This window comes from Manacus vitellinus, unplaced genomic scaffold, assembly GCF_001715985.3.
Source record: "Manacus vitellinus isolate BGI_N305 unplaced genomic scaffold, ASM171598v3 scaffold_0_pilon, whole genome shotgun sequence".
NCBI lineage: Eukaryota > Metazoa > Chordata > Aves > Passeriformes > Pipridae > Manacus > Manacus vitellinus.
This window is the reverse complement of record NW_021938789.1, coordinates 747548-772817: the sequence shown is the minus strand read 5'-3', so window position 1 is coordinate 772817 and position 25270 is coordinate 747548. Positions and strand designations below refer to the sequence as shown.

General features: G+C 42.8%; 1 protein-coding gene across 4 annotated transcripts in view; it reads left to right on the top strand.

Annotated features, from left to right (window-relative positions):
* CTBP1 (C-terminal binding protein 1) overlaps window positions 1–25270 on the top strand; it is a 237551-nt gene that overhangs the window by 167488 nt on the left and 44793 nt on the right. The window lies entirely within an intron of this gene.

The window sequence follows — 25270 nt, the reverse complement described above, 5'->3', positions numbered from 1 at the left end:
TGTCAAACCTCATTATTCACTTTAGAAAACATTCAACATGTATCTTGGCTCGTTGCTTAGATGATACAACAGTAAAACTTCCTCTTTCAGTATCTTCAAAGTCACATCTGCTATAGATAGCAAACTCTAATGTATCTAATTTGTGAAAGCCCAAGGTCATGCCCTTATGATTGCACATTCTGAGGGGAATAAAACTTGTACTTAAATACTACATATGGCTGTTAACAGATACACTTAAAACAATGTATTTGCTCTTCAGCACATGTGCCCCTCCAGCTGACTCTTAAGAAGCCAAGAAACAGTTTGGGGGGTTTGAAAAATGCCATAATTCTTAGTGCAAGACACAGAAGACACTCAGCTGTGTTACATAGTTGTTACAAAAAGAAATGTTGCAGTGACAGCAGTGCCCAAATGCAGTAAGAGGATGGAGATTATTAGGTTTTGTGGAAGATGTACCTGTTCAAGCCACAGTGTAAAAGTTGTGAAATGCCTGAATGTGTGGTGACCCAGAGGCGAGCTGGAGAAAGTAGGAAGCAAAAAGCAGAGAGGCAGTGAAAGGCTTGGCTGGAGTCAGCTGGTCTGCTCCTGGATTTTCTCATGTCCAGTCTAAAACTAGGCCACTGACAGCCGTACAGGAGAGAAGGGCTGAACTCAGGGTGAAAGCAAGCTCGATTTTCTTAGGCAGAAAGAACATTACTTTGTGTTCCGAAGGAAAACTTGAACGGCTCTTGAGTTATTTTGCGTCCTTTCCCATCCTGAGAGTCTGCACGGTTTGTTCTGTAGAGCAGGTGCCTTGTGGCAGCTGTCAAGGAGCAGGGCAGAGAGACCTTTCGGCCGGGGAGCCGGGGTCAGATAACCTCTCTCCTTCAGCAGGTGCAACTCAGCTTTCTGCTGCTGAAGGGAACACAGTTGGTCCAGTTACAACCAGCTGAGGACCCAGCCCATGATGTTTTCCCAGGAAACGTGAACTTGTGATGTGTGTGCCGGCGTTACCTACAGCGCGTGTGTTTGTTAGGTCTGTGTACAATCAGGAAGGAAAAAGAGCAAGCATATGAATCCCTTCACGAAGTAGCGTAGAGAATACCAAACTGCAGTATTAATAACCTCCTGTTATTGAATCCTCCATCTGTTCATCATGCCAACTTATCCTCACTTAGAGCACTCCCCTTGTCATAATATTTTGTGCCACACTCCCCTCCCTCCCTGAAGCAGCAGTTCCAGTTTAGATCTAAACATTTGCCCAGTCATGTAACCCCACCAAGGACATGGTCTCAGTGCTCTGTTTATGTTTCTTTACAAAAAAAAATGTAACTGAACTCTTAATTTAATTTCGGAATTTTTCATTTTCCAGTAGTAATTTTCCCCTGGAGATGCTTCCATATCCATATTGGCATTCACGGATATTTCACTTGTGGTTTAAGCATGTTTGACCCCTAATACTCATTCCTGCTGATACTTTGCCACATGGCAACTGCAGCAGTGTGTGTGGGGGGGCGAAATCATTATTTTCTTCTTAACAGCTTTGATATGTATATCTTTTTATACTTTCTAACATCTATAAATGGCAATAAAGTGGTTAACCACTTTAAAGTGATTAACCCCAAATTTATTTATACAAACCCCACATGAGGCGCTTGGCTTGGTGCTGCCCTAGTGATGCACAGTGAGAATTTAGGGAAACTGTGCTGTTTGAGGGACGTCTGAGACGTCTGTGCTGAGCCACAAAAGGCTTTCCCAGGAATAACAGGAGGAAAATGAAGATAAGTCGGAGGCTGCATCAACTTGTCCTGGGAGTTACCTCCCAGTGCTGCTGGATAATCCCATGAAATGGACACAGTACCGGGGGAACGGTCTGAAAAACAAGTTATTAGGGAACTGGAGCCAAGTTGCTGAAGGCTGCCGTGCCCTGGGCGGATTCCTGAAATCCGCACAACCTGGGAGGCTGAAACCACCCTTTATAACCTTTGGGTTCAAATATTCCCCTCTCAGACCAACAAACCAACTCCCAAAACCCCACAGCGAGATGTACAGCCATGTCAGTTATCCCAGTGGACCGCTCCTGTTCGCTGCCCAGGGACTCCCTGTCCTTATCCGAGGGGGGAGTCCGGGTCCCTGGGGCCGTCTGCTGGCAAGGAACTGATCGCTTTATTTCTGGGAAAAGCCCAAAGATGGGACGTTCGCTGCCGGGCTCGGCTGTGGGAGGGGACGGACGGGCGAGCGGCCGCGGCTCCGCTTCCCGCCTGCGGCAGAGGAGGAGGAGGGCCGGGCTGTGCAGAGGTAAAAAAGTTCCGGGAGGGCCTGGAGCGAAGCCAGGAGCGCTGAGGGGAAGAACGCGGGCGGGAGCGGCGCCATGGCGGCCGCCGCGCCCGTCACCGCTCCGGGGGGGCGGGGCGGGGCCAGCCGTCAACAGACTGCAGCGCGCGGGGGCGCGGCGGCGAGTTTGGTTCGCGGTCCGCGCCGTCCTGTTGTGAAGGGAGGCGGCATGCGGGCAGGGGTAACCCCCGTAGGGAAGCACGGGACCGCCGGGACTCGGAATGGGGAATGTGCGGGATTCTCCAGTGGAGAGGGATTTCAGTGGCTGTTGTATTAAATTTGGTCAGCTCGCTGCTTTCTCCCTAAAGCCGTTGTCGCCACTCGCGGCGGTGATCCCCACAGTGTGCCGTTCTGGGGCTCCTTGGGCGGGTCAGGGAGGATGCAGGAGGCGCTGACCCTCACTGGGGGCAAAATTAAGGTGTTATGGCTTTACTTGTTTTCGTTCTTGTTAACTCGTAAGAGCGAAAAGCCTTAATGCCGAACCCCAGCGACAGCGAAACACCAGGAACGCTGGTGTTCCGGGCTGGCAGAAACTGATGCACGGGAAGTTCCACCTGAACGCGAGGAAGAACTTCCCTGTGGCAGCGACCGAGCGCTGGAACAGGTTGCCCAAAGAGGGTGCGGAGTCTCCCTCACTGGCGATATTCCAGAACCGTCTGGACGCAATCCTGTGCCATGTGCTTCTGGGATGACCCTGCCTGAGCAGGGAGGTTGGGAGCAGATGGCCCACTGGAGTCTCTTCCAGCCTGACCCATCCTGTGAACGCAGCCAGCGTTAATTTTGCTGAAGTTCAAACAAAAAGAAATAAAACCAAACAAACCAAAAACCAAAACAAAACCGTGGCGACATCGCGTCCCCGGGCAGTTTCAGATATCGCTGCGAGCGGCCAAACTCCCGCCCCGCTCTCTCGTTGGCCTCGGAGCGTGCCTAGAACCAGGAGATCGAGCCGGAGCGGGGGGGGAGCGGGTTGGCGGCGGCGCTCTCTCCTTCCCCTTCGGCCCCACCCCCTTCCCTGCCTCAGCGGGCGGGCGGCGCTGCGTGCGCGCGGCGGCGGGGGCGCGACCGGCGGGCGGGGCGTGCGGGGGCGCGCGCACCGAGGCGCCGCTCAGTTTCGGGGGCGCCCAGGGGATGGGGTGCGGAAGCGGGCCGGCCATTGCCCGCGGCTGCCGCGGCGGCTTTGCCGACGGCGGGCTGCCCCCGCTGGCAATCCTCCTGCCTCGCTCCTGCGCCTCTGCTGCCTCTTTCCTCAACCTCTCCCTCCCCAGCGGCGGGCGCGGACGGAGCGCGGCGCCTCCAATGGAAGCATTCGCACTCTCCCTGAAGCAAGTGGGCTTGCTCTAGGTAACCAAATTCCGGCCTGGTCGCGGCGGGGCGGGGGAACGCAGGCACGGGCACACAGCCGAGTCACCACCGCCGCACACAACACCGCAACACAGCACGAGTCGGCGGCCCCCCGGCCGCCGGCCGAGCGCTTGGTGGCCCCGTCACACGCCTGGTGCCCTGGGCGGCCGCGGGCGCCGGCGCAATTGCCGTGGCGGCTGCGCTGGATGCTGGCTGCGCTTTATTCTTGGTGAAAAAACATAAAGAGGAATAAAAAAAAATGAGCGGCGGAGGGGGGGGTGGGGTGTGCGAGAGTCGTCCTGAAGCGCCGAACTCGAACGGCCCCGGAGCTGCGCCCGGGAGGGAGCTTGGGGTGTTCTGTGCTCCCAGGAGAGGGTTTGGGGTGTTCCGTCCTTCCAGGAGGAGATTTGGGCTGCTCTGTTCTTCCAGGAGAGGATCTGGGGTGTTCCGTCATTGCAGGATGGATCTGGGGTGTTCCGTCCTCCAGGAGAGGGTTTGGGGTGTTCCGTCCTTCCAGGAGAAGATTTGGGGTGTTCTGCCCTTCTAGGAGGGATTTGGGGTGTTCTGCCCTTCTAGGAGGGATTTGGGGTGTTCTGTCCTTCCAGGAGAAGGGTTTTTGGGATGTGTTCTGTCCCCCAAGAAGAGATTGGGGGTGTTCCGTCCCCCCGGGATGGATTGGGGATGTTCTGTCCCCCAGGATGGATTTGGGGTGTTCCGTGCCCCCTCTCGCCCATGGGGTGAGCTGTGCGGGCTCGGAGCTGCGGGAAAGCTGGGCCGGTGTTTGGATAAACAGGAAGTTTAAAAGCAGCGTTTTATTGCTGTAAAAAGTGCTCAAGGCCTGGCTGGTGGGGAGGTTTTGGCAGAGCTGCGGACGGGTTGTGTATCAGAGGTAAGGCTCTGCGCCCTAAATATCAATTTCTCTTCTTTCATCTTCTTTTTTATTTTTTCACTCTTCTTAAATTTTATTTAAAACATGCATTTATGCCTGTGTTGTTTAAGGTAACATGAATAATATGCACGGGGTGTTGTTTCAGATACACCTCCAGAATTGCTTGGCATAAATTCTCATGTTAATCTGAAGGTGCTTTTTTTTTTTTCCCTGCCCCCAGACATAAGGAGACAGAATGTCGATTCCGTTTATAAACATTATCATTTTGTAAGCAAATGACACCAAAAGGAGCCTACAAAGCAGAGAATGAGCCTGTTTACTGTGTAGCTATGAGTCAATCTGCTGTGCTGCTTTGTTTTCCTCTCCAAATTTAAATTCAAAAGTCAGGATTTCAGTCATAGTACCGAGCTGGATAAAATAATGGTAGAAAACGCTGTCATCAGTGTAGGTTTTCGAAATTTCACCTGTTGTAACTTAAAAATTGAACAATTTAACATTGCCTTATATTTTAATAAGTTGTCTTTATCAGGAAGAATGTTTGCTTTTAGGCCACGATGGAGCAGCTAAAGATAATCATCCCTTTGGCCTCATTGATAATAATGAGGCCTAATAAAGTGAAGTGAATGTGTACTTTCTTTCCCAGTGAATTAAAATTAACTGTCATATTTGAGATGTGCATACGTGTTTCGAGTGCATTGCACTGATTCCTCCTCCAGGGTCTTAAAAGATGTAAATATTCTTATTTAGTATTCAAGCCCCCTGGCAAGTAGCCTGGTGCCCTTATTAAAATATTTTAAATCTCATTATTATATCCCACTAGGAAGGGAGCAAGAAAATACTAAGAAAAATAAAATATATTTAAATTATTTCAGGTTGAGATCGTATTGAGTAACACTTTAAAAATCTGTTTGTTTTATAAACAAAAAGGGTTAAAAAGCTGAGTATAAATTAGAATGCTAGCAGAAAGATAATTGTCCAGTGCATCCCTTTGTTCTGTGCTCTTATCTGTTTTATCTATTTTTAGCTGTGCGTTGGTGAGGCAGGCATGTAAAATTAGCAGCCCAAACTGCTAACTTTAGTGTATTTTATAACGTTGCTCTTTATTGACCCCCAAAGGCAGCAAGATTTCAATACTGGAATTCTGCAGTGTTTGACAGATACCGTCTTCTTGGGTTAATTATTATGTCAGCCATCCCCAGAGTAAGGCAGTGACAAAATATTTTGCCCACTTACATTTCACTGGTGTATTTCGAACCAAAATGAAACAAACAGCCCTCTGCCCCCAGCCTGAACAAGAAATGGGTGTTTCTGAGGTGGCTGCAATTCATAAACAGATGAGAGAAACGGGAGAGTTAAGCTTGTTCCTCATTTTTGTCATTTTGTTAATGTAAAATAATACTTGGGATGTGAATGGAGTTTGTTTATGTTTGATGGCACAGAGGGTGTAAACTGGTGCAGAGTCAGTGGTGTGTTCTCTGTCCTCCTGTAAACACCCCCCCGCCCCAAATAACAGATCCAATATTTCTCCATCAGTGAACGTGTTATTTCATTCCTGAATTGGCAGGTAAAACAGTAATAATGCTGAGAATTGCTGCAGTCATGCTCAGTAGAAGAGTTTAGTCAATGAAACTGCTGTTTTGAAATGAAACTACTCCAGTCACCTTTGTGAATTTTTCAGTTCTGTGTTGTCATAGGTAGTTAAGGAGCAGCTGGAGCGTGTGGTGTTTGAGCAAACTGAACACTCCGTGTAGAAAGCTCATCATCGTAAATATTGTATATGCTGTGATACTTTATCATCATGGGGAGTTCTGATAGCACGATAAAACAAATTACGAGTGCCCTTAGGTTTGTCAGTTTGGTTACCTCTTGACTTGTCCTTCTGAATCATAAAGATAAATAGCATCTGCCCTTTGTTAAAAATGGGAGATGCTTCAATTTATTAATCTCCCTGTTTCTGAGAGCTGTTGTTTTATTTACAGTGTAAACAGAGCGGTCACAGCGCTCAGCCAAAAGTGTGATCTGAGAGATTAGGATTGGGCTGGATAATGGGGGAGTGTTATCCTACAGATACAGTGGTGTACTTGCCAATGTTTTGAAACGTAAAGTCAATCCCTGCTCATCAAATAAGAACACCAACCACAGGTTGGTGACTAGGCTGGGCCATCCCTTTTGGGGAGAAAACTGACAGTCTCCTAAAGTACCTGTTTACATGAATGCTGTAAGTATGAGGGGGGAGAAGGAAGCTAAAAAAGCTTATTTTCCCAGAAAATAGTTAGAACAGCGATAAGTGTGCAGAAAGGCACAGATTTTAAAGTCTTTTAAGCAAAGACGCTGAGGAGCAACGTGATCTTTAATTTGTTTATGTGAAATACAGAACTCAAAACTGTGCAGGTATTTTGGACTACAATTGCTCGTTACCTTTTTGTCTTGCCTTACCCACCATGCATTTGTAATAACTGTGTTTCTTGAAGCTTATCTGGAGAGCTTGGCTGCCCCTGTGTGAGAGACCCGCCTTTAAGTGTAGTAGTAGTCAGGTTTTCGCCTCCCAAGCCAGCTGGGAACATTGATGAGGTGATACTCCAGCATGTGTCAAGCTTTTCAAATCCCATAGCAGTTGGCAGTGCAGCAACGTAGCAGCCTCCTCTGAGGCTCCCTAACCTCCTGGCCCCATAATTATTTATTTAGTGTGAGAGTAGAGATGGAGTTACACTTTTAATACGTGTCCTAAACTTTAAGGTGAGGATAAAAGTTGTAGTACAGAGCCCTTTAGCCTTAGTTCCTCACCCACACGTGCTTTCTCGCTCCCAGACAGCAAAGCAACGGATTTACAGTTTGGGAAGACAGAAGTTCCCAGCTGTAGTTTCAGGTCTCTTTCTCCCCTGCTGCCTTGAGAGCAAAGATGATGATTCATTTTAATCTGCGAATTGATCAGGAAAACATGCATTGCAGATAAATCTAAAATTAACATTTCCTGCTGCAATGTAACCCTTTGCTCCCTCACCAGTATTCCTCTGGGAGAACTGGAGCAGTGTGGCAGTGCTTCCAGTTGTGGTGGGCGGTTTAGGATCTCTGAGCTGTGATTGTGGCAGGATCTTTTCCAGTGCACAGTGGTCCTCAGCCCAACTCTACAAAGGATTAATGTGATCAGAAGTGTTTTAGGAATCTGGCAGCATCAGCCCTGTCTGAGTGAGAGTGGTGTGCGGCCTCATGCGACGGTGTTGAGTGAAGGAGAAATGGAGTGTGTCCCAAATTGTTTATGATGCAAAAAAGGGTGCTGAGAGTCCCTGGATGAGACTTTTTTTGGCGCTTTTGGGGCCCTTTGATGTTCGGCTTTGTTGTGATGGTTGAAGAGAGTAGAAACTTCCAAACTGTTTTTAAACTCAACCAGAAACCAGTCCGGTTCCTCGAGGAATACGAGACAGTCCCTGGGCTCCTGTAATTTGTGTCCCTGGTAGCTGCTATCTGCGGCGTGGCTGGATGGGAGGATCTGGAGCTCGGCGTTCCTGAGCCCCACCCGTGGGCTCTGGATACTGGAGCACCCACCCGGGAGCTGCTCTGGGGATGGCTCCCCTTACCCCATGAGTGCTCCAACAGTAATGAATTAATAACCAAAACAAACCTTCACAGGGTAAAATTAAACCCCAAATAAAAAGAAATCACTGAAAAGAAACCTCTAGTGAAAAAACATCTATACATTAGATGAATAGGTTAACTGTTTTTTGATGTGCAAAACATAACATGTTTATGTTTGCTATAGCAGAGCAAGAATTTAATTTTTGAGGAAGATGATTATAAATTAACTTGTCTCTCTTATGAAATATTTTTGTCATTTCATCACAAACCTATCATGTTTCCTGTATTATTATTCCATTTACTAATTATCCAGTTTGTGTCTAATCAACATAATTGAAAATTGACATTGTTTGATTTTTTTTCTTTGAACTGAGCACTGCTAATGCAGTGGCATGTTTCATACTGGTAGTTATTTTGGACGACTGGTGCTCATCCCTGCATTTTCATCTTTCTTTTTATACCTGCCTATTTCAAGGGGCTTTTGAAGGAACTTCCTTACAGTGTAACCTCCCAGGGTAGTCAGCCAGAAGGGATTCTCTGCAGAAAGCAGAAAAAGCTGACCCTGGGGGCTGGGGACAATTGTTGAGATAATTGTGAAGTTGTGGTACTAATAGAAAGCTTTTATTTCAGTTACACATGAAGCCTTTGTTGTTTCAGTGTTAAAGCACAAGGTAATGTGATTACGTAATTTTGCTTTACATGAGGTATTTTAAGGCATATTTTAACAGTTCTGTTTACAGGTCAGTGGATGTCCCTTCTCTGTGCCCAAACCACTTTCAGCAAGTTGTGTCACCACCGGCAGAGTTACATAAGTCTGCAGTGAGAGTTGTTCACGCTTTCTGACTCCGTGTGTGCCAGGGCTCACCATGTTACCCCTCCTCTCCTTCTAATCCATTTAGGGGAGCTCTGATGCCAACTCACAAAAAAAAGGAAAGAAGCAGAAAAACATTTCTTACTTGACTTGAGTCACAGTTCCAGATTCCTGTGTGCATCCAAATGCTGTATTGTTGGATGTGCACTAATGGTCTTCCTGAACAGCCCCAGTATTTTTTGGTGGATTCCATCTTCTGCTGTCAGACATGGACACACCCTGTGATAAGGGGGCGGTGTGATGGAAGCTGTAATAGCAATGAATTCTCACACCACCGTGGGGAACATGACAAGAAAGTAACTTTTGCAGCCTTTTAAAGCAGATGTGGCTTTTGCACCTTCTGTGCTTGGTTCACACGTGACCTTCTGCAGCAAGAAATGTCAGTAGTTGGGGAAACCACAGTGGGTAGACCAGTGTTATACACGTTTACCTAAATGGCTCTGGTCTTGTGTAAGAGGGATGTGGGCCCTCACCCTTGTTGGACAGTCAGAGCAGGGTCTAACCACAGCAGATAATGGCTTAGGTATGCTGAGCTCTAGGGGCAGCAGCAGAATGGTCCTGCTTTGTTTTGCTCGTATCAGAGCCTCCAAAAACCAGGCTCACTGCTGTTGGTGCTACTATGTGGCAGATTGTCCCTCTCTCCCACTCTCTAAACACAATCAATAGGAATTAGCCCATGGCTGTGATCTGATGAGGGCAGGAATGGCAGATCCAGACTCTCCAAGGCTGTCCCTGCTGTATTCCCATGGGGCTGTATTCCACAGCATTCCCATGGGGCTGTATTCCTCTCCCATGGCAGGGGCATACACCCTGTGCCATAAAGCCCCCTGTGCCTGGCCAAGCAGAGGAATGGCCAGTCAGAGCTCAGGGAAAAGACAGGAGGGAAGCAGCACTGCAGGGTATTTTCATCATCATCTACTACACATACATTTTTTTCGCTCTGCAGTATGTCATCATAGCTCCTGGGTGAGTCAGAAGTTGGGGGAATGAGCCAGAAAGGAGCTGTACTAGGATGTGTGCTCTCCACTCGGATTGGGCTGATGTGCAGGAGGGTTTGCAGTAAGGGAGAGCTGCCTCAGGCAGCTGTTAGTTAGACCTACAGTCAGCAAGAGGTGCTGCTGGGGGCTGACAGACAGTAATGACTGTGCCACTGGTGCAGATCCCAGTATCTTTAATTTATAATTGTGAAATTTCCATCAGCTTCTGTGAGATCTTTACCTAAATATGGATTTTTCAGAATTAACTTTCTATTTTAAGCCAAACGACCCAAAATTAATGTTGCTTTTTGCATATTTGCAGCATGACACTCTCAGTCCCATAAAGAAAATATATGGCTTAGCAGAAGCAGTGGTGTGGAGCACTTCATCAAAATTCCCAGATGAGTCAAATTTCATTAGGTGGTTGCAGCCAGTTTGTCTCTTGCTGAGTGCGTAGCTTCAGCCTTTGCAGAGTCATGCAGGACAAAAGTGTTTAGCAGAGATAACCACAAGCCAGTCTCCAAACTCTTAAACTGATACTTAAATATTTTTCCACTTTAATGTGTTGTACCAGATATGTTAAACTGTTTATTTTCAACCGGGTAATGAGCGTTTTCGCATTTGTGGTCTACCAACCATCTTAATGCGTGTCTGGTGCTTCACTGAGCAGTATTAATGTGTATCACAGCCTTTCCCACGTTGTTGATTTTTCCCGTTCATATAATCAGCGTTACTGAGAAGTGATCTTCAGTAATTCGGTGTTGTACGTGTGCATTCCCAGGCTGACTGGAACTGGCCAGCTAATTCTGTCTTAACACACTAGTTTTTGACTAAGAAAGGTCGTTGAGATACTGATCAAAACCACTGCAGCATTTTAGGTTTTATTTTGCGTCCTGACCAAATTCTCTCCCACGTGCTAAGTGTCTGCCTGTGCTGGTTGTGTTCCTTGCCTGGCCTGGCCTGTGCCAGGGTTACTGTCTTTCACTTCTGCACCAGCAGAAAGTCTTGTTCATTTTTGGTTGGTTTGTATTAGGCTTCAGGATCTTTTAAGATAAAAAAAAATGCAGTGTCAGTTTTCAGTACCTATATAAACCATCTGAAACACTACCTTCCCCCTCAGTCAAGATTTGTAGTTAATGCTGCAGTTGCTTTCTGCCATGAATTCTGTCAAATTTTCATTCATTTTTTTTCAGATCCCATGAGACTCTCAAAGCCAATTTGAATGGTGTTGAATTTGCAGATAGTTCTCAGTGCGGAATCTTTTCTTGCTACCCTGAAACTGCTGTGGCTTCCTACATCTGCCATGCTCAAGCTTGGTGGTCAGCAGTTCAGCTGCCACAGCACTACTCCTTTGTGAGCTTCAAACTCAGCACCACCAGGCAGTAGATTTTTTTTTTTTTTTTAATTTTTGCAAGCCAAAGCAGCATCTAAAATGACCTTTTATCTGTGTAGAGCTGGATGTATTTTAGTCTAGATAAAAAGAATGTCTTGCATTTTTTAAAAGCTTGTGGGAGGAGGCCCACAATAGAGGCTCCATTGTGCTGTTAGTACTGAGCGTACAGGAAATCACAAATTAGCTATGACGAGAGTATTGCAGGGGAGTTTTAAGTTTACTTAATTCCCATAGTATTGTATGGTTTTGAAAGGGTTTCACAATACATTGCCTTTTGCATCTGGTTGTGTGTGTTGTTTGTATATTTGGCAGACTTCTGTTCCAGGCTTTCTCTTACCATGTCTTTGTTCAAAAGGTTTCATATTTTGAATCCAGATGACTTTCCTTTCTGACTTACTGCAAATACAGAGGCGTACAAATACGCTTGGTATTTATCTTGTGACCACCCTGCAGCCCTCTAAAATTTAAATCTAGCATTGTATATTCAGCAGTGAGAACCATCTCCTCAGAGCAAGAAATAGAGAAGGTTTTCAAAGATGAAACAGTGAGCTGCAGGCACAACTTTTCCTTTCCTAGCAGATTTTGATCCTGCAGGATGTTGAGTTACTCAGGTTGATATTGATGGGAGTTGGAGTGGGCTCACAAATCCATAGAATTATGGCTGCATCCTACAGACTAAACCCATGTTATTACAGGGTAACCCTTCTTGTTAAAATTTTGTCCAAAGATTGGTTTGGCTCAGTACTTGCAGTTGAGGAACAAGTTCTGCCACTCAGTTGAAAGACCCAGGATTATGAGGACTCTCCAAAATCATGAGTCTTATTTTCTTAATCTTGTGAATAAAGGAAGTACAAAACAGCGTATTGTGGCATGGAACTGGTAATTTAGAACTTGAAGTACTGTGAATATTGCAGTTTTGCATTGATTTTCATAACTTTTCTGGAATCTTCCCTCTGGACTGTTTTTTAAGCCTGTGAAATTCTGGTAGTGGTTTTTCTGAGCTTTGTGGCTTTCTCTTTTCAAAAAATACATTAAAAAAATCTGTTAACAAATACATAAATAGAAGCTATTTTCTTGCACCCACAGTCAAATGGGGAAAAAAAAACTTCCAAGAAATTAAAAATTAAGTTGGGGGTTTTTAACTGTCCTGGGGATACTGTCTTATAGAAATGACGAATATTTTGAAGTATGTGTTACACAATTGTAGCAGCTATTGAAATGCCCTAAAGATTTATTGGCAGGAGGGGAATTTTTTTTTCTTTTTTTTTTTTTGTGTAGGAAAAAAGGATCTCAATAGTCGTCTAGTTCTCAGATTTTCAAAGAGAATTAGTAAAAATTAATTTTCATTTTGGAAGACTAATTCTAAAAAGAAGATTAAACAGTGGTTGTTTTTATAAATGGTAAATAACCTCGCCTGTTACATCTAAGATGTCTTTGATCACAGAAGTGCATAGTGAAAGAAGCAGGCCATGAATAAGCCATATGATACCTGGGAAACTGCTTGCATTTAATTAAGTACAATTTTAAATCAAGTTAGTTAAGGTAGTGCAAGCCTGTTTGAACTTTTGTTTAAGAGTAAACTAGGCTTATTTCACATTTGCATTAAGATATTTAGGAATCAGCAAAACCAAATCAAAATGTGGTACTTTGCAGTGACTTTAGGTTGGGCATGTGTGTGCTAGTTTCAAAGCATACTTTGGCATAAATACAATTTCTCTGGGATTTGTACCTTTCTATGAAAGGAATGTCTCCGAAGGACCTATATTAGGAAATTTTTGTCCTGTATGAAAACTGAACCACCTTCTTAAAGTCTTTTTGTTTGTTTTCTTTGCTTATAGAAGAAGTTTCTTATTCCTAAATGTCTTGGGTGAGTGCTGAAGTCAAGTGAAGTGCAAGGATCTGACTTTCAGGGCGAATTTGGTCTAATTTTTTAACAGAATTGGAAGATAGAGGGGAGCAGAGGTGGCAGTGCTGGCAGATGTTCCAGGTGGCTGTGGAATGGCCCAGATAGTCATAGTGGGCCGCTGACACTTGTGAGAAGCCTCAGAAGTGACCTGGGATAATTCACCGAATTTTTCTGTGCCCAGTCCCACCCTGCATTCAGTGCATGCAGTGATGATGAGCTGACCTGGGAAAACACTCTGGGGTCTGTGGGAAAGGGCACCAAATTAGGAGTAGGATTCTGTAGTTAATGGTGCTCCAAGTAGGTGCTTGGTAGATCTTGTCTGTGCTTTGTTTTATCACAGGGAAGCAGTTTGGGAGGCAGCAAGCTTCCAGTTGTGAGCTGGATTAAGGTAAATGCACTTATTAAAAAGGCAACCTGTGGCTTGACTGAACGCAGCGCCGTGCAAAATATTCTGCTGTGATGGAAGGGCTTGCTTTTTCCAAATTAAAAATGTAATTTCCACCATTAAAGCTCTTCCTCTTCAAACAGTAAAAAAACAAAAACTCTCCTGTATATTTGAATCGGGAAGTTGTATTTCACCAATTAGCTTGACAGGACGTGCACACAAACGAACCGGCAAAGTGCTGGTAAGTGAGGAGGCTGCAGCTTCCAGTGCTGTGCCCTGAAATATGGGGATGGTGTGTTGGCAGTGAGCACTCTTGCTCCTGCTGAGATACAGAGATGTGATTGCGAGCTATTTTTACTTAACGGTTGAACTTTGGAAGAGAAGGAGTGAGGGATAATTTCTTTCAGTTTGAGTTTGCACATTGTGCAACTTATTAAAAACTTCAAGACGACTGTTAAGTAAAGACAGCTACTTGAAGTGCCAGATGGAAAAGAGTAAGAAAAATGCTGTCTGTCTAAAACAGAAAGGGGATTTTTGCTCATTTTGTATTGGGGTCTTCTCAAGTCCACACAGTTGCTGTGCGTGGCTCTCTCCAGTTCTGTTTAATATCTTTATCCATGATCTGGACAAGGGGATCAAGGACACTCTTAGCAACTTCTCAGACAACACCAAATTGGGTGGGAGTGTTGATCTGCTGGAGGGCAGGAAGGCTCTGCAGAGTGATCTGGACAGGCTGGAAAGATGGGCTGAGGCCAGTGGTCTGGGGTTCAACAAAGCCAAGTGCTGGGTCCTGCCCTTGGATTGCAACAACCCCCTGCAGAGCTACAGGCTGGGGGCAGAGTGGCTGGAAAACTGCCCAGTGGAAAAGGACTTGAGGGTACTGGTCATCAGTGGCTTAACATGAGCCAGGGTGTGCCCGGGTGGCCAAGAAGGACAATGGCATCCTGGCCTGTGTCAGGAATAGTGTGACCAGTGGGACAGGACACTGATTGTCCCTCTGTACTGGGCACTGATGAGCCAGCACCTCTGATCCTGTGTTCAGTTTTGGGCCCCTCACAGCAAGAAGGACATTGAGGTGCTGGAGTGTGTCCAGTTGTTCAACCTGGAGAAAAGGAGGCTCAGGGGAGACCTCTTTTGTCTCCACAACTCCCTAATGGGAGGTTGTAGCCAAGTGTGGGTCAGTCTCTTCTCCCATATAACAAGTGACAGGACAAGAGGAAATGGGCTCAAGTTGCAGCAGGGAGGTTTAGAATGGACATTAGGAAGAATTTCTTCGTAGAAAGAGTTTTCAGGCCTTGGAACAGGCTACCCAGGGCAGTGATTGAGTCACTGTCCTTGGAGATATTTAAAAGACACATATGTCTTTTATAAGATGTGGCACCTGGGGACATGGTTTAGTGCTGGTCTTTTCCAGTCTAAAAAATTATATGATTCTGTGTTGTGATTTCAGTTGTGGGGCCCATGCAGATATTAGGTGCATAGCAAGATGCATTTCTCTCTTTTTAATTGTATGACAGAATGCAGGCTTCAAACAATATCTGTATCACGTGGTTGCAGCTCAGCATCACAGCGTTGGGCTGCATTCCTGAAATTGGGATGGCACTTTTTTTTAATTCCTACTCATATTGTCCAGCAAGTGCTCTTAGCGGCACTGCAAACATTTCTGCTATTTTAGAAATGTGCCTGCTTTCTGCAGGGCTGCCATGGATTGTGAAATATGGTACTGGCTGTTCCGGTTGGATGCGAGACTCCTTGGTTCATTCTTTTGCAGAGTAGTCCATCATCTTGTTATGACCATTTTATATGGATTTAGTTCAAGGCATGTGTTAGTTTATACATAACTTGGAATAATTGGAAAATGTGAAAAATGTGGAGTATTCTTCAGTTGACTAAAATTTTAAGAGGGCGTTTTTTCCCGCTGGCTTCTGGAAGTTAGCCAGGTGAAAGTTAGCATTCCCACAATACCTTTTCTGTGGGATAATGGGCAGGTTCAGGGCAGCATTCTTTCTTCCACTTATATAAACAGACTGTGCTGGCCAAGGCTAAGAAGTGTTGCCGAACATGAAATTGTTGCTGGTTTCCCTCCTAGTCGTTGCTCTTTTGAGAATGATTTATTTTTTCTTTACTTCATTATTGTTCTCCTCTTCATATTTAAATAACATGGAGTTTTCTGTTCACCATTTAGGATCTTGCCCAGGGCAGTGCTATGTGAAAAATCCATGTGCTCTGTGGATGATTTCATACGTGCTAGTGAAATGATGTCACCAGTAGAAAACTGACTCTCAGAAGGTTCCAAAAAATAGAAAGGTGTCTGTAGAACAGAAGAAACTCTTTGACAATAGATGAAAAGAGGTAAAGGTCTGAGAAGATGAACTGACCGTTCATCTTACTCAGCTTTACCCGCCCCTGGTCCTTCCAAAACATCGCAGGAATTAATTGTCAGGGAAGCGTGGAGCTGGGAGTGCAGGTACTGTCAGACAGCTTCCACTTGCTGCTGTTGCTCTGAGCAGGGGTCATTTTTATAATATTTAAGACAGATAGGGATTTATCAAAATACGTTTTTCCCTGTTGGAATTCATATCTTTGTACTTTAGGAGCTGCTGAAGAGGTCACATACCACAAAGGTTATTGTGAAGTGCATGACTTTACATACAGAATTTTATCAATTAGGAATAGTCTTAACTGTGTCTTGAGTGTATGTGTACATTTTTTGTCTTAGTTTTTTTTCAGGATCCCAGACAGGAATTTAGTGTGTACTGCCTGAAAGTAATAGTTTATACATGAAGAAATATGCAGAAATCATGGCCTCTCCACACAGATGAATAACCAGGTTTTTTGGCTTCTAGAAGAGCTGCAGAAATGCTGGGTCAGTTGGCAGTGTCCAGCCCTAAAGAGAGGTTGAGGAAAGGTAGTCAGAGGCATAGAGAATTTCAGAAATGCTAAATGTTTACTGTGTAGTTGCCTTGGGCTGTGATATAAACATTTGCTCTTGTTGAAAAAAAATAGAATCATCTTGGTGACTTAAGAACTTTTCAACTTGGGTCTTTTTCTACTAGAATATATTTACTTTTTACCTTTAAATGGTAAAACTTTCCCTAGAAAATGCATGGCTTGTTTGTTATCAATGCCTGTTTTAAAAGGTCAGCAAGGAACTTACATCTAAAAATTCATTTCTTAATAACTTCTGAATAGACAGAGGAAGAAAGTCTGGTGAAACCCTTAATCTTTTGTGCTGTCTAGATAAGCAGGAACATGGCTGCATAACTATTTTCTTTTATCCACTCATGTCACTGAGGTTCCTACACAGACTGAGGGTAGTAAATGAAACTAAAAATCATTTAATGTAAACTTTGCATTTTTCCATGCAGTATATAGGCCCATTGTCATGTAATCTGTGTTCACATTCAGTAGGGTGGATACAAACTCTCATTTTTCTGTTCTCATGAGGAATGTGGCAAAACAGTTGATATGGTTTGAAGCTGGCAGTTTGAAGCAGTAAAATTCAAATGCACTGAAATTAATTGTGCATTTCTCATTAATGGTGGGATTTCCAAATTCCAGTTCTATGACATAATTTTTCATCAGTTTCAAACCTCTAATGACTTTTAGTATGTTTTTAAGAACTAAATTGGAAGAAAAGCACTGTTGCTTCCTTGATAAAGACATACTAATAAACATAAATTTAGTCTTCAATTTGTAGTAGTTTAGAATACAGGGTTTATGAGCCTGTTAGTTGGGGGTTATTTATTTCTTGAGGTTTTAAGGAACATATACTCAAACTGCTGGTTTTATTGTGTGTCAGTATCTTGGAACCAGCTATATTTAGATCTGTAGCATTCTCATCTGTTCAGTATTTCTAAGCTTTCTTGCTTAAGTCTGGTTTTTCCCCATACAACTGCATATATGTGTGGACTTTATATCCCATGACTTTATCTGTGAACTTCTAACTTATTTTTTTGCTGTGGTAAAAACCCAGTTGTTAGTGGTAGCATGCTTTTATCAGTTGTGAAGTCGAATTCACTCATACATATAGAAAATATTAATTAGAACAGATTATCAAATATATATAAATATTAATTAGGTTAGATCTGTGCACGTTGTCCTGTGAGCTACTTGTGTGCAGATCCATATCTGCTCACTCCTAATGGGCTTGATTTTGCAAGGAACGCTCAGGTAGCGACAGCCTCGCTCTGCTGACCCACTGCAGAACCCCAGAACAACTCTGAACAAGGAACAAAGCAAGACCTTCTTAAAGACAAAACAGAAAATCCTGATGAAAGATGTGCTCAGTGTGCACTTGGTGCTTTCATGTTGACCAACTGTGAAACCTCCGTGAGAATTGTACAAGTGTTCCCTCCTCCTTAATAGAGGTGTTCTGTGTCCTGGTTTTCTTGACTAGAGACTGACAGCTTTTAGAAGTATTGTAATGATGAAGTGTCATTAGCTGTACACCATTCATGTCTTAAATTGCATCCTTTGTTGTATTCTTTGCTGTTCTTGTAAAATAGTTGGGTATGGTCAGGATCTTGATTTCCAGCACTTCTACTTGCGTTTTATTTTCTTGTTTCTGTAGGTTATTCATTTTTTGTTGAATTGTGTCTTTCTGTGATCAGTTGGCATGGAAACATGGCTCCCTTATAGGCCAGTTGCTTTTAGCATTAATTTGCAGGTACTTGTTTTTGAATGTGAAAATAGAAGCCATTTATGTTCTTCATCATTCCCCATCATTAATACTTGCATGCTTTCTGATGCAATGTAAATTATCTTTCCTTCTGTCTTAGAGAGGAAAATGTGCTCTTTCTTTTAACAGAGGGAAAAAAAATAATTACTCCATCGTGTGCACTGTATTATGAAGACAGTACTTCATATAAAAATTGGTTTTATACATATAACTTGACAGAATCAGCGAAACAAAGACTAACACAAAATCTTCATTTAAGCCCAGAAGGCATGTGATACTTCTGAACAGTGCAAAATCACAACATTCAATTTATTTTTTTTTAAATATATTTAGTGACGTTACCCCTCCTTTTTTTTTTTATTGGAAGAATGGCCTGTTTTCTTTTAGGGGTTTGCTGCATTTCCCTGGGAAAAGGTTGGAGATCTGCTTTGATCAGTATTGCCAAAAGTAGCAGAATGCTTTCATAGATATTTCGTGATTTTAGTTAGAGGAGTTTGAGGTTCTGAAATACCTCAATACTGTCAAAAATCAACTTCTGGTTGCTCTTACAGTTCTTGCAGCAGCATTTGGGGGGGTGTGATGGTCTGCGGCAGAGACTGCTGCTTGGGGAGAAACTAGAAGTGCTGTCACACATCCTCATGAAGAACAGTTAGACTATTAGTGTTGGTTCACATTTCTAAAGATTTGAAACTGTATCTGAATAAATACTGTTTTAAGTATAGATAACTGTCTAAGACCTGCTGTAAGCAGACTGCCTTCAGTGTGGTTGCTTTCGAGTTCTTGAGGATGAGATTCAGTCTCATTCCTGACAGCTACAGACCATTGTCTGAAGAGCTTTATACAAACTGGATATGCAGAATAAAACTAAGATTTGAGTTCATTTACTTTGGCACATACTTCTCCATCCTGCTCCAGGCTTCAGACACTTTGTTTCACTAACCATTTGATAGAGTGTGCAGAACAAACAAATTCAATTGGTACTGCTCATAACTCTATTTTACATATTTAATAAACAATCAGTTCATCTGGCCTCTTTGGGTGTAGTACTGCACTGCTTTTTCTTCATTTCTTAATTTGAAGTATGCACTGTTCAATTTAAAAAGTGTAAGTCTATGCAGGATTTGGCAAATTTCAGAAAAAGAACTACAGATCTGCAGATTAGAAATACTTTGTTCATGCCACTAGTCTTGTGTTATGAATTTCATGGTATTACTCAGCAACCATATGGCTCACTCCCTCTGGACAGTTTAAAAAAAAATTAGCTATAAAATGACACAAACAAATCCCTATAGGTGTAACCCCCCCACATTTTCACATTTACTATTTAAAAACTTCGGTGGAGAAGAAATATCTTGTTTTGTGCCAAACTCTTCTACAGAAACTGTTCAGAGCTTCCTTGTAGTTACTTGCAAGTGGTTTTCTCAGAGGTTGAGAAATAGAGTTTAATACAGCAGACAAGGGCTTTTTAGGGCAGTTTCCAGATCAGATTTTCACTCACCATGATGCAGCTGTGGAAAGTTGGGCCTTGCCGCTTCCTGTGTGACAATATCTCATCGTGCAGAATAAAACCATTTATCCCATCTACCCCCACCCTCGTTCTCTTGTAAACAAGTGGGTCTGTTGACAGACAAGAGTGAAAAATAAATGGGTCCCACCCTTTCATCTTCTTGGTGTACTTGCAGAGTAAGTGGAGAGAAGATGCACTAAACTACTTTTTCCCTCCCCAGCCTTCCCTGAAGTGCCTAATGGCATTCCTGGTCCTGGAAGGGCAGCAGTGAGAACCACGTTGAGGATAAAACTCCTGCTATTAATTGACTTAATCCCCATGCTGAATTTTCACTTTTCTGGCTTAGATTGATCTCTTCTTTCATGTTCTCTCTGGAATGGAATACTCAGTAACAAGTACAGGCTCTTTCTACATATTTTTAGTTCTTTGCCCAGCTTGTTGTGTGTGGTTGGTGTCCTTCTTGAATTAATTTTTCCACAGATTGGGTAGACTACTCACTGAAATCAAAGGCTTCCCTCATGATGGGAAGCTCTCTGCTGTGGGTTGTTGTCAGACCTCCCAGAGAAGCAAGCTACTAATTTTATTGTCCTTTAAATATTTTTGACATCACAGTTTAATTATCTTTATATGAAGTATTGAACATGCTTTTAAGGAATATATAGTTCTGAGTGTTTTATCTAAGCCCCTGAGGGTCACATTTCACAATGTACTGTGTGGTGTAGACTGTATAAGGAAATAATGTTAATTAATTATTTTTCAGAAAAAATGAGAAAGCACAGGTGGAGTTTCCTCTTAAAGCATTTAGCTCATTGACCAACACCTGCTTATTCACTGTTTATATGTACTTTGTTTTAACCTGGTTTTCAGTGCAGACCTAATAAATGACCCTCATCTGGGCTACTTTTGGATGTACAGTTTTCACCACAGAGAGTTATTTTTTAGATTTCATTTGTTCTTTTCAGCACTTGTTTTTCCTCTTCCTTTTGTAACTGGGATTGATAGTCCTGACTGAGGAGGGGCAGAAAGAATGAAAAGATTGATCTGAGGAAAACATTTTAAGAGCTACAGTTTCCTCTGAAATAACAGTTGTGTTTTCAAAGAACCTAGTAAGCAAAAAGAGAGTGGCAGTAACCAAAGTTAGGGAGCAGAAGTATAACTTAGTTTTCTACTTTTGCAGTGATACACCTGCACTGGTTTAGTTTGCCTTACATTCAGAAAATAGGGAAAATAATGTGTTATGGAGACCTGTTACTCTGTTATGTCTCAATCCGAAGTGCAAGGGATGAGCTTCATGTTCTCCCGTGGTGTTCTGGAAAGTAGTCATGATGGTTTCTGGGAGTTCTCTGATAGCTGTTGTATTGCACTGGGCAAGGACTGAGCTGTCATTCTCTCCCAGTTTTTCAGAAATCACAGGCAGTAGGAATCAGACTTGTTTTCCAATGTCTTTCTCTCTGCCATGTCCATTTTCTGAACAACAGAATGAGTTTCAAGATATGCTCTGTGATTGTTTATCTTAGAATGATAAAATTCCAGGTGATTTGAGTGTTTCCTGTCTTCTTTCAGAAACACAATGCTCCTGCAGCCTTTCAGCATGCTGCTGTTTATCCTGCTACTGACATCCCTCCTCTTTGTAGTTTCACAAAATGCAGAAAAATCACGGAGTGAGGTTTCTTTATTTCGGAATTTTTTCCTAATCGATTAAAATCGAGCTTCTAATCGAGCGTAAACCAGAGCATTGTAATTGCTACTCAGACTGTTTTCAGTCTGTATTTTGTTTCAGAAGGGGGCCCTTTTTCGTAACTGCCCGTTTTTCAGGAGCTGTGGAGCTGCACGAGTTGAAGGCTGTCACTGGGAGAGGGGGAGATGGCATTTGTGTGACGCACAGACGCGCCGTGGGCAGATTTTGTAAGTGCCTCTGCCTGCAGATTGGAGGACACGGGAGCTGGAGCAAGTTTATGTTTTTAAGCTAAAATATGCACAGAAAAGGCTGCAATAAAACTACAAACCGACATCCTGACTTGATTTACGGGGAAATGGAGTAGTGAATTCATCTTCCAAAAAGCAGCGCTCGATCCCACCAAGAATACACAGCCAGAGAGAGAACCTGGCAAGAAATCTGTGTGAAGAGTGAAGGGTACCCTGGTCCCCTTTTGCTTTAAGATTCTGTAACTCTTAATAGTGGATTCAATAATTCCTTTTATAATACTTTCTTAATACTTGCATAAACGTTTTATGCAATTTACAGAGATAGAACATGATTTGTGCCCTGAAAAATTTATAATTATCTGCAAAGCATTTTAATGCATGTGAATAGATCCTTTTCAAGTTGAAAATGCTTAAACTGGAGAGACTAAAAGAAACTGTAAAGCCTAGTGAAAAAAATGCAAATATGGGTCATTTTTAAACACTTCTGACTTTTCACTAGTTCAGTGGAAAGCATCTCAAAATGTTCAAAAACCTTCCCTAAACCCCTTTAGCATGTGGTATGTGTGGGAAGAAATATTTTGCTTCTCTCATCAAGTCATGGGAATAACTCCCAATTTTAACTCTGTTTTTCAGTACAGCTCTAACTGTGATGTTGGGACCAGAGCCTTTGTAATTGAAACTCAGATCTCTACTTGAAGAAAAGCTCAGAACAGCTCTCTTACATCATACACTTTGGTTATATTATGATTAAATGTAACATGATAATATAAATCCAGCTTTTGCCTTAAACTGCCTGTTTTATTTGGCACTTGAACTGTTGTTACTGGCCCATACTCAGTGAGCTTGTCATTTTTATACATCCTGTTTGCTTACCTTCAAAATGAATATCTTTTGAGAAAAAACTGTTTATTTAAGCTTGATTCGGCTGCAGAGGACCCTGGATGGGAGGTGCAGGACTTTGATTTCATTGCTTCAAATTTTCTCGTTTTACAACAGCACTGTTCTCTAGTTTGTAATCATCATCATCCATTTTCTTAATATTGACAGAGAACAGCAGAGGTCAGTGGCTGTGGGAGGAACCAGAAAGGGAGAGAGAAAAAAGAGCTTTAAGGAGCCCTTTGCAGAGGTTCAGCGTTTGTCAGAGTTTCTTTGGTTTTCAGAAGAACATAATGAAGTGTAACTTGAGGGATTTTATTATCCTCATTTACCAGAAACCTTAATGCTGTGTTGAATTGACCTGTTTTAATTATGCTGATCTTAGAAGTCTAGATTATGTATATTTCTATATATATATATTTGTCTGCTTTTTAAAAAGTTTTTTAGCTGTCTGTCGTAAAGGAAGTTTCCAGCTCTCCTCCCTTCTTCCCATCCTTAAACAAGAATCACAGGTTTTTTGTTGTTTTTGTTTGACTGTAAGGATTGCTGACACATACAGCATCATGATGTTCAGCTGAGAGGATGGTGAATCACATTTGCTGCTTTCCCAAAATACAGGAAAAAAAGTTTCAGGAGTTATGAAGAAATTGGAGATGTCAGAGTTCAATATGTACAATATTTCCATACTGTTATTTTTAGTGTCATTTGAGCGTGCTCTACTGACCTCAAAAAAAAAATTAAATCTTATGAAACTAATTTGATTATCCAAGGCCCCACACTTACTTATCTTCAGACTTTTTGATAAGGAAAATAAGGAGTGTCCCAGGTAATAGTTTAACGTTCTTGGGTCAAAGTACAGGTGTGCTGTTAGAGAAATTGCTTTTGGTGTTTGGGATCAGAATAAAGGAAGCCTTTGATGTTGGCTCTGCTCAGGTTATTGGGTTTCTTTCTTGGAATCCTGTACAGCATCTAAAGTATGAGGAAAGAAGCACAGAGAGAGAGTAGCCATTAATGCAGGCTACATTCAGAAATTTTATGTTGTAATAAATACTTGTCAGTGTCTTTAAAATATAATGTGAAATTAATACTCTGAAAGTGGTTGCATTGACAATGCTAAAAAGTGGTATTTTATCCCAAAGCATATTTGCAGCTGAGGCAGTGGTTTAAAAAAAAGCAAACAAAAAAACCCAAACCTGCTGGAATAAAATAACTGACTGTAAGAGTAATGTTTTTGGAGGAGCAAATTACCATTTTCTTCTTTTTTCCTACATAGTTCAAATACATCATATTTTACAGGCACATCAAGAGTCATTCCTTAGGGGAGTTGCATTTTAAATTAACATTATGTGGCTGTTCAGCTTTTATCCAAATCACAGCCAAGATGGCAGTTCTGATAACTTGATTTAAAGTGAGAAAGCAGTGCTTCCAAGCTTTGTGCTGAATCCATGGCTAAAGGAACGAGGGGCCGGGCCACTGATGTACTTCCCTTCATGTGCAGCACAGCCCTGCTTTGCCAACCCGTTCTAGGCTTGGGTTATTTATTCTAAACGTTGTCCTGAAAGTCTCCAGTCCCGCTTCTTCCGTGGAAAGTGTTTTAGTAAGTCTTGGCATGATCTGTATTGTTACTGGAATGGCTCGGGGAGTTAATCATTCTGCTCCTAGTGCAATTGTTGAAGCAGATTGTTTTTCCAGTTACTGCCAGCAGGAATTTTCTGCCCCCCCCTTTATTTTTTAAGTCACACCCACCAACCCATAAAATTTATGGTCTGAAATATAAGCTCAGTTGTATTTTAAACTAGAGTTTGGGAGTGTGTTAGGGTGGGTTACCCTCCAGTTGCCATAATCAGCCTTCTCCATGGTTGTCCTGGGAGAGGATGGAAGTGGAGGCATATTCTGATACACACCCAGCATATGGTGAGCTCTGGGAACATTTGTGATGCAGACTTGATTCATGCCTTCAGTTCTTTATTTTGGAGAAGCTGCCCCATCAATAACTGGGAAATTGATGTCCATAGTCCTGGCAAACGTGGTTGCTGAGGGTCATAATTCTCAAGTTCCTTGATTCTTTATTTGTAGGGACTGTCCCCAGCTTCCCTGCAGTGATTCCTGTAAGTTACCAAATACTTGGTGGCTTTTGCCACAGCGTGTGTGGGCAGGGGCATTCCACAGTCACCATAAAACTCATGGAATAAGTAACAGAAGCTGGCAGCCTTAGCCAGAATTTCTCTGAAGCTGGGATTGATGGGAGTGAACTCAGCTAGGGCAGCTCCACCATTGCTCATTTATTTGTCTTCCCTCCCCCCCACCCTTATTACTTAATAAAGGTAAAAATATTTGAAGTGGTGAAATATTCACTGTGGACAGGCACTAAGATGCTGCATATCCAGGGAAAACTCAGGCCTTAAAAATGTTTTGCTTTTCTCTGGAATTTGCTTTCATGTATGTGATACTTGAAAGCAACACTTCTGCAACATTGGTTTTTGTGTATGTTTTATTGCAGATACTTAGACTTTCTGGTTTTGATACTTGATATAGTTGTTACTGAATATCTTAATTTGTTTTGCTTTGTAAATGGTGATAGAAAATTAACACATTTTACCACAGCTCATGATGCCATTACTGCTTGTTTATT